Below are 11,860 nucleotides of genomic sequence, written 5' to 3'. Positions count from 1 at the left end.
TTGAGGGATAATCATATGATCCAACTATGTTAGCACTGTTGAGAGATTGCACTAGCGAAAGTACGGACCCTAGGCCTTGTTTTTAAGCATTGCAATACTGTTTTTGTGCCCGTTTACTATTTGCTACCTTACTGTTTTTATTTATTCAGATTATAAAATATATTTCTACCCTCCATATTACACTTTTATCACCATCTCTTTGCCGAACTAGTGCACCTATACAATTTGCCATTGTATTGGGTGTGTTGGGGACACAAGAGATTTCTTGTATTTGGTTGCAGGGTCGTTTGAGAGAGACCATCTTCATCCTACACCTCTCACGGATTGATAAACCTTAGGTCATCCACTTGAGAGAAAATTGCTACTGTCCTACAAAACTCTGTGCTTGGAGGCCCAACACATGTCTACAAGAATAAAGTTGCGTAGTAGACATCACTGTGGGCTGTGATGAAGCTGGCGCACCCGAAGCACTGGGAGACGCCTAGCCAGAGGTAGAAGAAGTGGCGGAAGAGCGCGATGGAGGGCATCACCCCCACAAATGCTTCACAATAGAAGGCAAAGATTGACAGAGGGTGGAGTTGGGATGAAGATGGGGGGGTGGAGCCCGTAATGATTGAGGATTCCATAGAAGAAACTGGAGAAGGGGGGAACAAGCCCGTCAAGACGCTGTGCAGGAAGAAGGGGAAGAAGTTCTCCCCCAAAGTTTCCGGATCGGCAGCGCCGACCTCGAGCATCGTCTCCCCTTCCTCGTTGAAGTTGCCGCCGTCAGCGGGAGCGCAGCAGCAAGATGCTTCTCCTTAGTGATGGAGGACGCACTAAGGGCCGGCTCGAACGAGGGAGGCTGGCACGCAGAAGGAGCGGCAGGCTTCGCCTTGTCGGTGGCCATCGGTGGCGAGCTCGGAGAAAAGATTCGGCAGATCTGGAGGCTCCCTAAGCAGAGGGAGAAGGGGATCTGGAGCAAGACAAAGGGAAGGCGATGAAGGCTCAGTGACAGCCGCCAGCCTTTTTGTCAGCCCGCGACAGTTGTAGAGGTAGCATGGGGAAACGGAGGCGCCCACGTCCAATCAAGCGCCACGTGTCGACCAAGGCCGCAGGCGATTTGGGCTTGCCCTTTGGCTTTGCCTCGAAGCCAAGTTCGAGTGCGCCTAGGCCCGGGGGCTACTGTCGACGTTCTGGCAATAGGGGTATCCAGACTTGCCTGCCTGCGGTCCACGGCGTGGCTTCATCGACGGCCTGGTACGTCCCACCTTCAGCATCAATGACTCAAAACCCTCGTGAGGGGCCAAGCCTCGCGAGGCGGATGACACCAAGGCCTCCAGAAGGAGTGGCCTCCTCAGGCTGGCTCCTGATGAGTGGAGATCTCTATGCAAGTCACACCTCGTGAGGTTCGGATGACGTGAGCCATGACGACCAAGACTAGGCGGGCGCCAATGGGCGCAGGACAGCAGTTTCCTCTTCGGTGCTAAGGAGGCAAGTGCAGGCGCGGAGTCCCGAGGAATCAGCCAAAGGTTTCCATTCTCGTGCAACATGACCAAGACCGCCAGGATGGCAGGACAGAGGTCATCACCGAGCCCACCACGGCGTCACGACCAGAAGCTTTGCAGGCGAAGACTACTTTAGTCAGGATAAGATGTACTAGTTGTCTCCCTTCGAATTTGGCCTTTGTGGGATCCCTTCCCGCCTTCATTTGGGAAGAGGACCAAGGCCACTATAAATAGGGCCTAGCCACCATCGTAGAGAAGGAGGGGATCCATTCCATCCCAACCAGCTCACCAGCTCAAGAGCACACCTCCTGAGGTTATTCTTCCACTATACTAGTTCATCCTCAGCCCCTCGAGGCCAATCCACCACAAAGCAGGAGTAGGGTTTTACACCGCAAGGTGGCCTAAACCTGAGTAAACTTTTGTGTCCCATTTCCTTCATGTTCAGCGAGCTAGGTCGTGTATTGGCGAGTAGGCAGACTGGGGAGGTTGAGTTCTTCGCACGCACGCCAGAGTTCGAATCTATCACGGGTCTGCGGAGCCCGAAATCCGACAGCATGTACGTGAAAGCTTAAGTCTTTGTGACGTACCAGTTATACTAGTACCTAAGAAAGATGGTAGTTTTTGCATGTGTTCCGATTGCTGTGCCATCAATGCTATCACCATTCATTATCGATATCATATTCCTCACCTTGATGATATTCTAGATGAGCTTAGCGGAGCCACCATTTTCTCTAAGATTGATCTTAAAAGTGGCTACTACCAAATCCACATTCAAAAGGGTGATGAATGGAAAACCGCTTTTAAAACCAAATTTGGCTTGTATGAGTGGTTGGTCATGCCTATGGGCTTATCCGAAGCACCCGACACTTTTATGCGTGTGATGCATTATGTTCTTCGCCCATACATTGGCATATTCGTTGTGGTCTACTTTGATGATATTCTTGTGTTTAGCATGTCCCTAGAAGATCATGTCACCCATCTTAGAACCGTTTTGCAAACTCTAAGAAAAGAGCGCCTTTATGCTAATATGGACAAATGCCTTTTTGGTGTTGATAAGCTTGTTTCCTTGGGTTTTGTTATGTCATCTAAGGGTGTTCATGTCGATGAAGCTAAAATTGATGCTATTAAAAATTGGCCACAACCCACTAACTTGCAACAAGTGCGAAGTTTCCTTGGCTTAGCCGGTTTCTATCGTAGATTCGTTAAGGACTTTAGCACTATTGCATCTCCTTTGCATGCCTTGAGTAAGAAGAATGCATCACTTGTTTGGGGACCATCCCAAGATACCGCATTTCATGACCTTAAGAATTTTCTTACACATGCTCCTTTGCTTGCCTTGCCCAATTTTGATAGAACTTTTAAAGTTCATTGTGATGCTAGTGGCAACAGTATAGGAGGTGTGTTAATGCAAGAGAAGTGCCCCATAGCTTACTTTAGTGAGAAACTTTCTAGCATGCAACTAAATTACCCCATCTATGACAAAGAGTTATATGCCTTAGTGCGAGTTTTGCATGTGTGGAAACATTATCTTCGCCCTCATAAATTTGTCATCCATACGGACCATGAAACGCTAAAGTACCTTAAGGGTCAAACTAAATTGAATAAGCGACATGCCAAATGGAGTGAGTTTATTGAGTATTTTCCTTATGTCATCAAGTGCATTAAAGGTAAAGAGAATGTTGTGGTGGATGCTCTTTCCCGCAAATGCATGGTTGTTACTCAACTTGAATTGAATATCATTGGCTTTGAGCACATAAAAGACTTACATGTGCATGATCCTACTTTTGCTATTCCATATGTCAAATGCTTGATGCATACATCTTGGGAACGATATTACATCAAGGATGATTATCTTATGAGAGCTAACAAACTATGCATCCCCGAGTCTTCTTTTTGTTTGTTACTTCTGTAAGAGGCTCATGGAGGAGGACTTATGGGTCACTTTGGACACGACAAGACATTTGCTATGCTCTCCAAGAACTACTTTTGGATCAAGATGTTCCGCGACGTTTCTCGCTACACCAACCGATGCTCTACATGTCGCAAAGCTAAGTCTAAAGCTCAATCCCACGGTCTCTATATGCCACTTCCTATTTCATATCACCCATGGGAAGATATTGGTATGGACTTTGTGCTTGGTTTGCCTAGAACTCAAAATGGAAAGGACTCTGTGTTTGTTGGTGTGGACCGTTTCTCTAAGATGGCACATTTTATTCCATGCAACAAGATAGACGATGCCTCACATGTTGCCAATCTCTTTTGTGGGGAAATGTTGCGTCTACATGGAGTGCCCAAGACTATCGTGTCGGACCGCGACGTCAAGTTCCTAAGCTACTTTTGAAAGATGCTATGCGCCAAGCTCGGAATCAAGCTCTTATTCTCTTCGGCATACCATCCTCAAACAAACAGCCAAACGAAGGTCACAAACTGGACGCTATCGACTCTCCTACGCGTGTTGATCAAGAAGAACATCTAGGAGTGGGAAGAGTGCTTACCCATCGTCGAGTATGCCTACAACCGCGCAAGACATTCTACTACCGGCAAGTCCCCCTTCGAGGTCATCTACGGCTTCAATCCTTTGTCCCCATTGGACATTCTACCTCTACCACTACAAGAATGCATCAACATGGACATGAGTGCACGAGCAAGCTATCTCAAGAAGGTGCATGAAGATACCAGGCACACAATCGAGCGCTAAGTGCAACAACTCGCGGCCAAGCTCAACATCAATAAGCAACCCATGACATTCCACATTGGAGATCTTGTGTGGCTACACCTTCGCAAGGACCGCTTCCCCAACGAACGCAAGTCCAAGCTTCTACCTCGAGCCGATGGAACCTTCAAGGTGCTCGACATACCACGCGACAAGTACAACGTGAGCTATATCTTCAATGTCAAAGATCTCTCGCCCTACCATGGTGATGAAGAATTCAATCCGAGGTCGGATCTTTCCCAAGGGGGGGAGGAGATGATGCGGAGCATCCCAAGGTCATCCCCATGGACCTATCATCGTTTCACCAAGTGCCAAGTGGACCTGTGACTCGTGCACGTACAAGAGCTCTTGAAACCGAGATGACATCTCTCCTCTCCTAATTCCTCTTCGAAACACATGAGACATGGCTACTACCTCAAACAGAGACACTTTGCATACTCAAGTACCAAGGAGTTAGCCATGGAGAAGCTAAGGAGCAAGGAAGAATGAGGGAGGAAGGCATACGCGAAGACGGAGAAGAAAATGGCCAAGCCTGCACTTGCCTGGACGATTCGGACCGTCGTCCAGATGATCTATGGATAAATGGCACCCGAGACCAGCAAGCCTCCCTGCGAAGCCGAACGGTCCGGACCGACTCCCGAATCATCCGGAACCACCCGGACGTCCGGACCATCTCCCGGCCATCCGGACCTCCCTCGACGGCTGCGACACATCCGGACGATCCGGACGACCGCCCGGATCATCCGGACCCCTGACACCCGGATCATCCGGGCCACCATCCGGATCATCCAGACCACCACCTGCGTGTGCATTTTGGGTTGAAGCCCGTGTATCCTTTCGCCCCTCTAGCCTATATAAACGACTCCACCTCCACTTTTCTAGGGTTAGCATTGGTTTAGCTCGTATAAGAGATAGAGCTTTGCCCATCCACTTGATAACTACTCCATTGGAGGCCAAGCCCTCCATCTAGGAGAAGATCCCCCAAGTGGATTCAAGACCTCTTCACGGAGAAGACCCCCTTAGTGGATTCAAGACCTCCTCTTGGAGAAGAACTAGTTACTTGTATCCCCTTTGTTGGATTTGAATCATGTGTCTCTCTTTGTGTTCACGGATCTAGCACATGTGTGATTGAATCAAGTCAATTTGAGTGTTTCCTCTTGTTTTCCCCTTGTGTTCATCGCGTTCTTAGGGAATCCCTCTCCAAATAGTGAAAGATCGCCCCCTAGGGTTCCACCCTACATCAGTACCTCTCGGAAGTGAAAAAGAACGTGCTTTTTCCCCTTCCGTGAAAGGCACGGATTTACTTCTCGTGGAGGTACGGATTTGCTTCCTCGACCTGTCGAAAATGAAAAAAATGCATTTTCTTTTTTCCCTTCCGCGAGAGGGATGTGTTTACTTCTCATGCAGGCACGAATTACTTCCGCGTGCCTCTTTCGAAAAAGAAAAAACATGCCTCTGGTTTGGTTTTTTTGTTCGTGAAAAAAAAGATCGTCAAAATCTATCAACATGGGATCTAGTTTTGAAGATCTAGATGCGAAGAATTCAACAGTGAAAATGGTTCGAGATTTGTACACACGATTTAAGACATAAAATCTTTTGAATAAAGAGATCTATGAAAAAACTCTCAAGTTGCGACAAATGACGACCTTTGCAAAGAATGCACCTTAATTAGTGATTTGAAGATCTTGACCCGTAGGTAGGCGTCCGCCCATGATCCAACGGACGATCATGCTTCACACACTCATAAACAACCATAATTCACTTAAAAATATAGTTTTGCTAAAGCACATCTAAATGTGCCATAAGTTTACACATCTAAGTTCTACATTATCGATCTTATGTGGAGATTTGTGTTGGTATTTTCTTTTCTATGTTTCTTTTTCTTTTTTGCATGATTAAGTCACTTAGACATGTAATAACTATAGCACATCTACATGTGGCGTAGACAAAAAAATCTTTTTCTAATAATAATAAAGCACAGATTGACTCTGTCAGGTTCACCGGTCATGGTGTTTTTATGAAAAGGCCCTTCGCTTTTTCAGAAATTGAACCTGCACTCCCTACGTAAGTGGCTGCTTTGGGAAAAACGATTCGGTAAAACGAAAAATCCCTTTCGCGTGTCCTCTGTTTCTTCGCATGCAGACCGACAGTGTTGGAGGCTGCCGCGGCGAATGGGGTGGACGAGGTGGCGGAGCAGGGAGCAGGAGGCGCATCACATCCCGGCGCCGCACGGGGACTGCGAGCCCACCGTGCACCTGTCACCCACCAGTGCGGACCTCGATGCCGTGCTGGTGACGATGGAGAGAATCAGGATGAGGAGGATGCCGTTGCGGATCCACGGTGATCCGGAGCGCCGGCACAGATCCACGCAGCCCCGTCAAGCAGCCACCGAGGTCGACCCTGAGCAGGCCACCACTGCCGCGCCTCTGCCATAGGCCCAGCCAGCCCCGTGCGCGCAGACCCAGCCAAAGTCGCGCTGCAACCGGCCAACGAACACGAAGCAGCCATCGGTTGCGGGAGATACAGCCTGGGAAATCGGAGAGATGGGGTTAACGGGCCTGGGAAATCAAAAGAGAGAGATGGGCTAAACAGAACAAACACCAAAAGAGTGGATCGGGGGCGGGGAGGGGAGAGCTTACCGTGCGCATCCATGCTCGATCCGGGCGCCACGGGCAAGAAGATAGAGGGGAACGCCACAGCGTGGGCTGTGGAAGAGACGGGCGCGTGGGTGTGGTGTGGCTGGAGCACGGATATAGAGAAGAGCGGCGCTGATGGAATGATGGGTTTCGTGGGCTCGCTAGATGGATGGATAGATAGAAGAGGAGAAGAGCACCGCTGCTCCAGAGGAATGGAGATGTAGAATAAAAGTACACGCAGTGGAGAGCTTCTCGGTGGGGATTTGTTGGTGTGGATTTGTTTTTTTTTTAATGGCTGCATCCACCAGAAGGTGCTAGCACTAGCACCGATTGCAATTTTTTTTGTAAATGAGCACCGATATAAGGGCAACTCCAACGTATCGACGCATACAAACGCGAATGTATTGTCTTTTGGATCGGTGTATTCGGCTTTGTTCACCCTGTTCATATTTCGATTGATAGTGTGCCCAACGCACTGAGCATTTTCATCCGCGCGATCAGTATCTAGTCAGCTTTTACTCTTTTTGTGTATATATAAAAAAAATACCCAAAGTTCACATAATTCAACGAAAAACAAATATTTTATAGTTTCACAACCAGATAAAATCCCATGGTTTACAAATCAAATAAAATTTAAATTAGCACAAATACATTGAAAGATAAAATTTAAATCTCATAGTAGCTGCGCTTGGAGCATTGCTGCTGGCGGCGGAGGCGAGGGGTGGCCTGGGCGTTGGGTTGCTGCGGCGGTGGCGAAAACAGTCCACCAACGCCAGCAGGAACAGCCGTCGGGTACGACGTGCTGTTGGGGAAGGTATGTGGGTGCGAGGGGAGGCCTGGGCACCGAAACTGGGCGGCAACGACGACGGAGGGGCGGCCATGTGTGGTGGCTATCAGTGGAAGAGAAGGGGAATGGCCAATGTGCCACCGATTGACATGTCAGGGGGATAAGGGAGGGTGTCGCACGCATCTGCTTCATGTCCACGCCGACGCAAACCAGGCCCAAATTTGACTCTGAAAAAGATCGCGAAAGAACAAAAAACGAACGCTCGTCCATTTGCAACAGGCGTGTTGGGCCGTGATTTATTTCTATTTCGACCGAAACAGATACAGACAGACAATTTGTGTCGACGCGTTCGAGTTGCCCTAATTAGTTGTCGTTGTTTGTTGTTACTGTCGTAGTTTAATGTTCATGCCTACCACATCTTATTAATGCATCATCAGATACAATAGTTAAAAATGAGTGAAATATTGGAAATAAATATTTCTTAAGGGGAAGGTATTTGGAGCTCATCCGGACTTGCTGACAATTAAGATATTCCTCAACTCTGAATGTCACCGACATTGTTGGTGAGATGGGATGGAAAGAGGGAGGGATGAAGAGTAGAGAGAATGTGACAACGGTGCATCAACTTGAAATTTTGTCATGATTAGGAGGAAAAGCTTGTTTTTTGTAGGTGCAATATTCTTGGCATTGGTTATATTAGAACATGTTGTGACCATGTGAACAAGAGTCTTGAGGAATGTTTATTAGATATGGGCCTATGATATTCTTCTTCCTTGAACTCTCGAATAGTATACAACAATTCCACCATTTGTATATCATGCTAAAAACCAATCACACCATTTCTCTTTCACTCCATGATAGTGCTAAGTTGGAGGAGACGCCATCAAAGGATATCCCTATGATTTTCTCAACTTCATACCACCTGGTATGGACACCAACAATATTTTTTTAATTGCAGACACCGAGCATGTTTTTTTAAGATACAGAGTTTCAAATTCTTCTTGCTTTAAAAAACTAATGCTTTTAAATATGTTCATGATTTTAAAAAATGCTCAAAATTCCCCAAAAAAATGGTTTGAACTTTTTTAAACTCAATCACAATTTTTTAAAAAATTCTATTTTAAAAAGCATGGTTAAAAAATGTTCATTTTCAAAACATGTTTCAATTCTCATAAAATATTAAAAATTTCATAAAAAACAACTATTTTATAATAAATAAAATTTTGTGTTTTTTCGAAAAATAAAATATAAAACTGATTACTAGACTATTCCATGCACCACTACTCTTCCATCAAATGAAGGATGCTAGGATGACTTCTTTACGTCTACACTTCATGCTTCGAAAAGCGATAACAATATGGACTTATTAATGATGTTTATCAGAACTGTATATAAGAAATGGCGCGTATTATCACACAGAGTAGGCTTTACAATATTTTTTGCCCGTTGCAACGCACGGGCATTTGTACTAATATATACTAGTAAGTCTGCACGTGCAACGCATGTCTCGACTAATATTTACAACCGTCACCTATGTATGTAAGAGGATAATCTGATTGTAGTAGTAAAAAATATTTCAAATGTACTGTTTGTGTAGTTAAGGTTCATTTCCACCCAAAAAACCATTGCACTATTATTTTAGATCTTTAGTAGCCTTCTTATTTCTAGTAATCGTGCACATGCAGTGCAAAAAAGTTACAAAACATATATTTGAACTTTGGCACAATGTGCTACTACCAAAAAAATCACCTATCAATGTGCGCGTCTTAAAAAAATTGGTGCGTGACTACACTCTATATCCAAATCTTAATGCGTGAGTACACTCCATATTTCATTTGCTCCGTATGATAGCTTATCCTCCTCTCCACAAAGAGCTTAGTACACTCCATAATCCATTTGCTTCATATGATAACTTATCCTCCTCTCCAGAAGGAGCTTCATATGTATCCCTACCTGGTATATCAGCATTTCTCAAAAAAAATAGAAACCTGGTATATCAGCACATACTGCGTCCCTACAAGAAGCTTGTAAAATTTTATTGCAGAACATATAATCCCAGCAGCAATCGAGTCTCATGGGAAAACTGATCACTCAATTAGCGAGAAAGTGCTCACTTAGGAAGTTAGCTTAACGCGTCATGATTTGTTTCTTGAAACTTCATGCTTAGTGAAAGAAAAGTAAGGCTTGAAGATCTTTCTAAAGTTTAGTATGGAATAACTTTCTCATTTGCAGGGCATTTAGTGTTGTGGAATCCTGAAGTTATTTGTGGAAGCCTACATGAGATTTCTCACTTATTAATTGCTCGGCCTTCTCTGTCGAAATTGATCAGTATGCGTCCTCCACCCCCTTCATAAACACACAAAACATGGGCAAGAACAAGCAAATATAGATCCACAAAGATTGTGAAATGGATCAAGGCCTTCTACTTGACTCCTAGTTCAGAATGCTACGTCTCAAGAACAAGTAAGCATATGTACAATCCTTTCATGCACTCATCTATTTGGAAAGACAAAGGCAATAGTAAAAAAGCTAGAGCATGGAATCGATAATGGGTTTTGCAAATTACGATTTCAAAAAATCTACAACCAATAAATATCAGTGCACATAATTTTAATGCAGGGCAATTTAAATGCCGACTCTTAAATCTGGAACAATATGAAATAGATAAATGTGCCTAGGAGATGCATGTACTGTCTTTTTTACTTGTACATGTGCCTATTAGATGAATGTTTGGCTATGCCCTATAGTGTTGTAGTGCTGATAAGAGATTTGTCTATTTCAATAAGAGATCGATGGCGATCACTTGAAAAAAAAACTAATCAAGTGGGTGTGAAGCTCACCATCTGGAACCAATACAAACGCATACCTCGAGCTCCTGTCTCCCAACGCACCAGGGTGACAGCTCTGTAAAAATGGATGGATTGCAGACTTGAGGACCATCAGCGTCGCTACAGGAGCGACCCCCAAACGGCGGCTGCCTACACCGTGTACAGACGTGTCGCTCCCACCGCGGGCCTCTCTGCCTCATGTTTGACACCTTCCTCCTTGCCGGCATGCCGAGGTGCTCAATGTGTTCCCCCGCTTCACCCGTGGCGCTGCTGTGCATGCTCTTTCGCGCTTGCGGCACCGTACATCTTCCTCGGAAGGAGCACATAAATCGCTCCCCTCTTCTCCGGCGTGGAGGTGCGCCCGGATCCGACGCTCCTCGTCCGCACGACCGCATCCTACAGCAAACTCCATTCAGGGCAGCACAATCTGTGCGAAGGAGCGGCGAACGGTCACGGTGACCCGCGCTCCAGAAGAGGCCGGTGGCGACCGCGTTAGTGGGGCATTAGCCGAGTGGAGGAGCGATGGCGTGAGTGGCATGGGGAAGCGACATATCGGTGGAGCGGCGACCCTCTGCCTCGCCTGGTAGGAGCGGCGGGCGGCGACCCTCTGCCTCATCTGGTAGGAGCGGCGGGCAGCGACCCTCTGCCTCTCCTGGTAGGAGCGGCTGACGGCGACTTGGCAAAGGCAAGGTGCATCGCATTCTTGGCAAGAGCATTATGATGTGGATGAAGGGATTGGTAGTAGACTAGTGACTGGGGCGCCACCTGGTGGCGCCTCTTGAAGCGTTGTTGTGCGCATTAATCATGATGTCGTAATTGTTAACGCTCTGACAACACAGACAAGCAACAGTGATTAAAAATATAACGCAACTCTACCGTAGTTACCAAACTTACGGCCGCTGTCTAGTGTTCCATGCCAGGATTACTTTGGTACCTTCCTACCAAACTTACGGCAAGGTTTACATCAGGTCTGGTACACAGCATAGCATACATGATAGACCCTATGGCCGAGGCATAGGGGACGACACTCATCTTTTCTCTATCTTCTGCCGTGGTCGGGCATTTAGCCGTGCTCAATCTCGTACCTTGCAATACAGGCAAGAACCCCTTCTTTGACTGATCCATTTTGAACTTCTTCAATATCTTGTCAAGGTACGTACTCTGTGAAAGACCAATGAGGCGTCTCGATCTATCTTTATAGATCTTGATGCCTAATATATAAGCAGCTTCTCCAAGATCCTTCATTGAAAAATACTTGTTCAAGTAGGCCTTTATGCTTTCCAAGAATTCTATATCATTTCCCATCAACAGTATGTCATCCACATACAATATGAGAAATGCTACAGAGCTCCCACTCACTTTCTTGTAAATGCAGGCTTCTTCATAAGTCTGCGTAAACCCAAACGCTTTGA

The sequence above is a fragment of the Triticum urartu genome, chromosome 3 (genome assembly GCF_003073215.2).
Source record: "Triticum urartu cultivar G1812 chromosome 3, Tu2.1, whole genome shotgun sequence".
Lineage (NCBI taxonomy): Eukaryota > Viridiplantae > Streptophyta > Magnoliopsida > Poales > Poaceae > Triticum > Triticum urartu.
The sequence above is the reverse complement of the archived record's forward strand: the minus strand, read 5'-3'. Positions refer to the sequence as shown.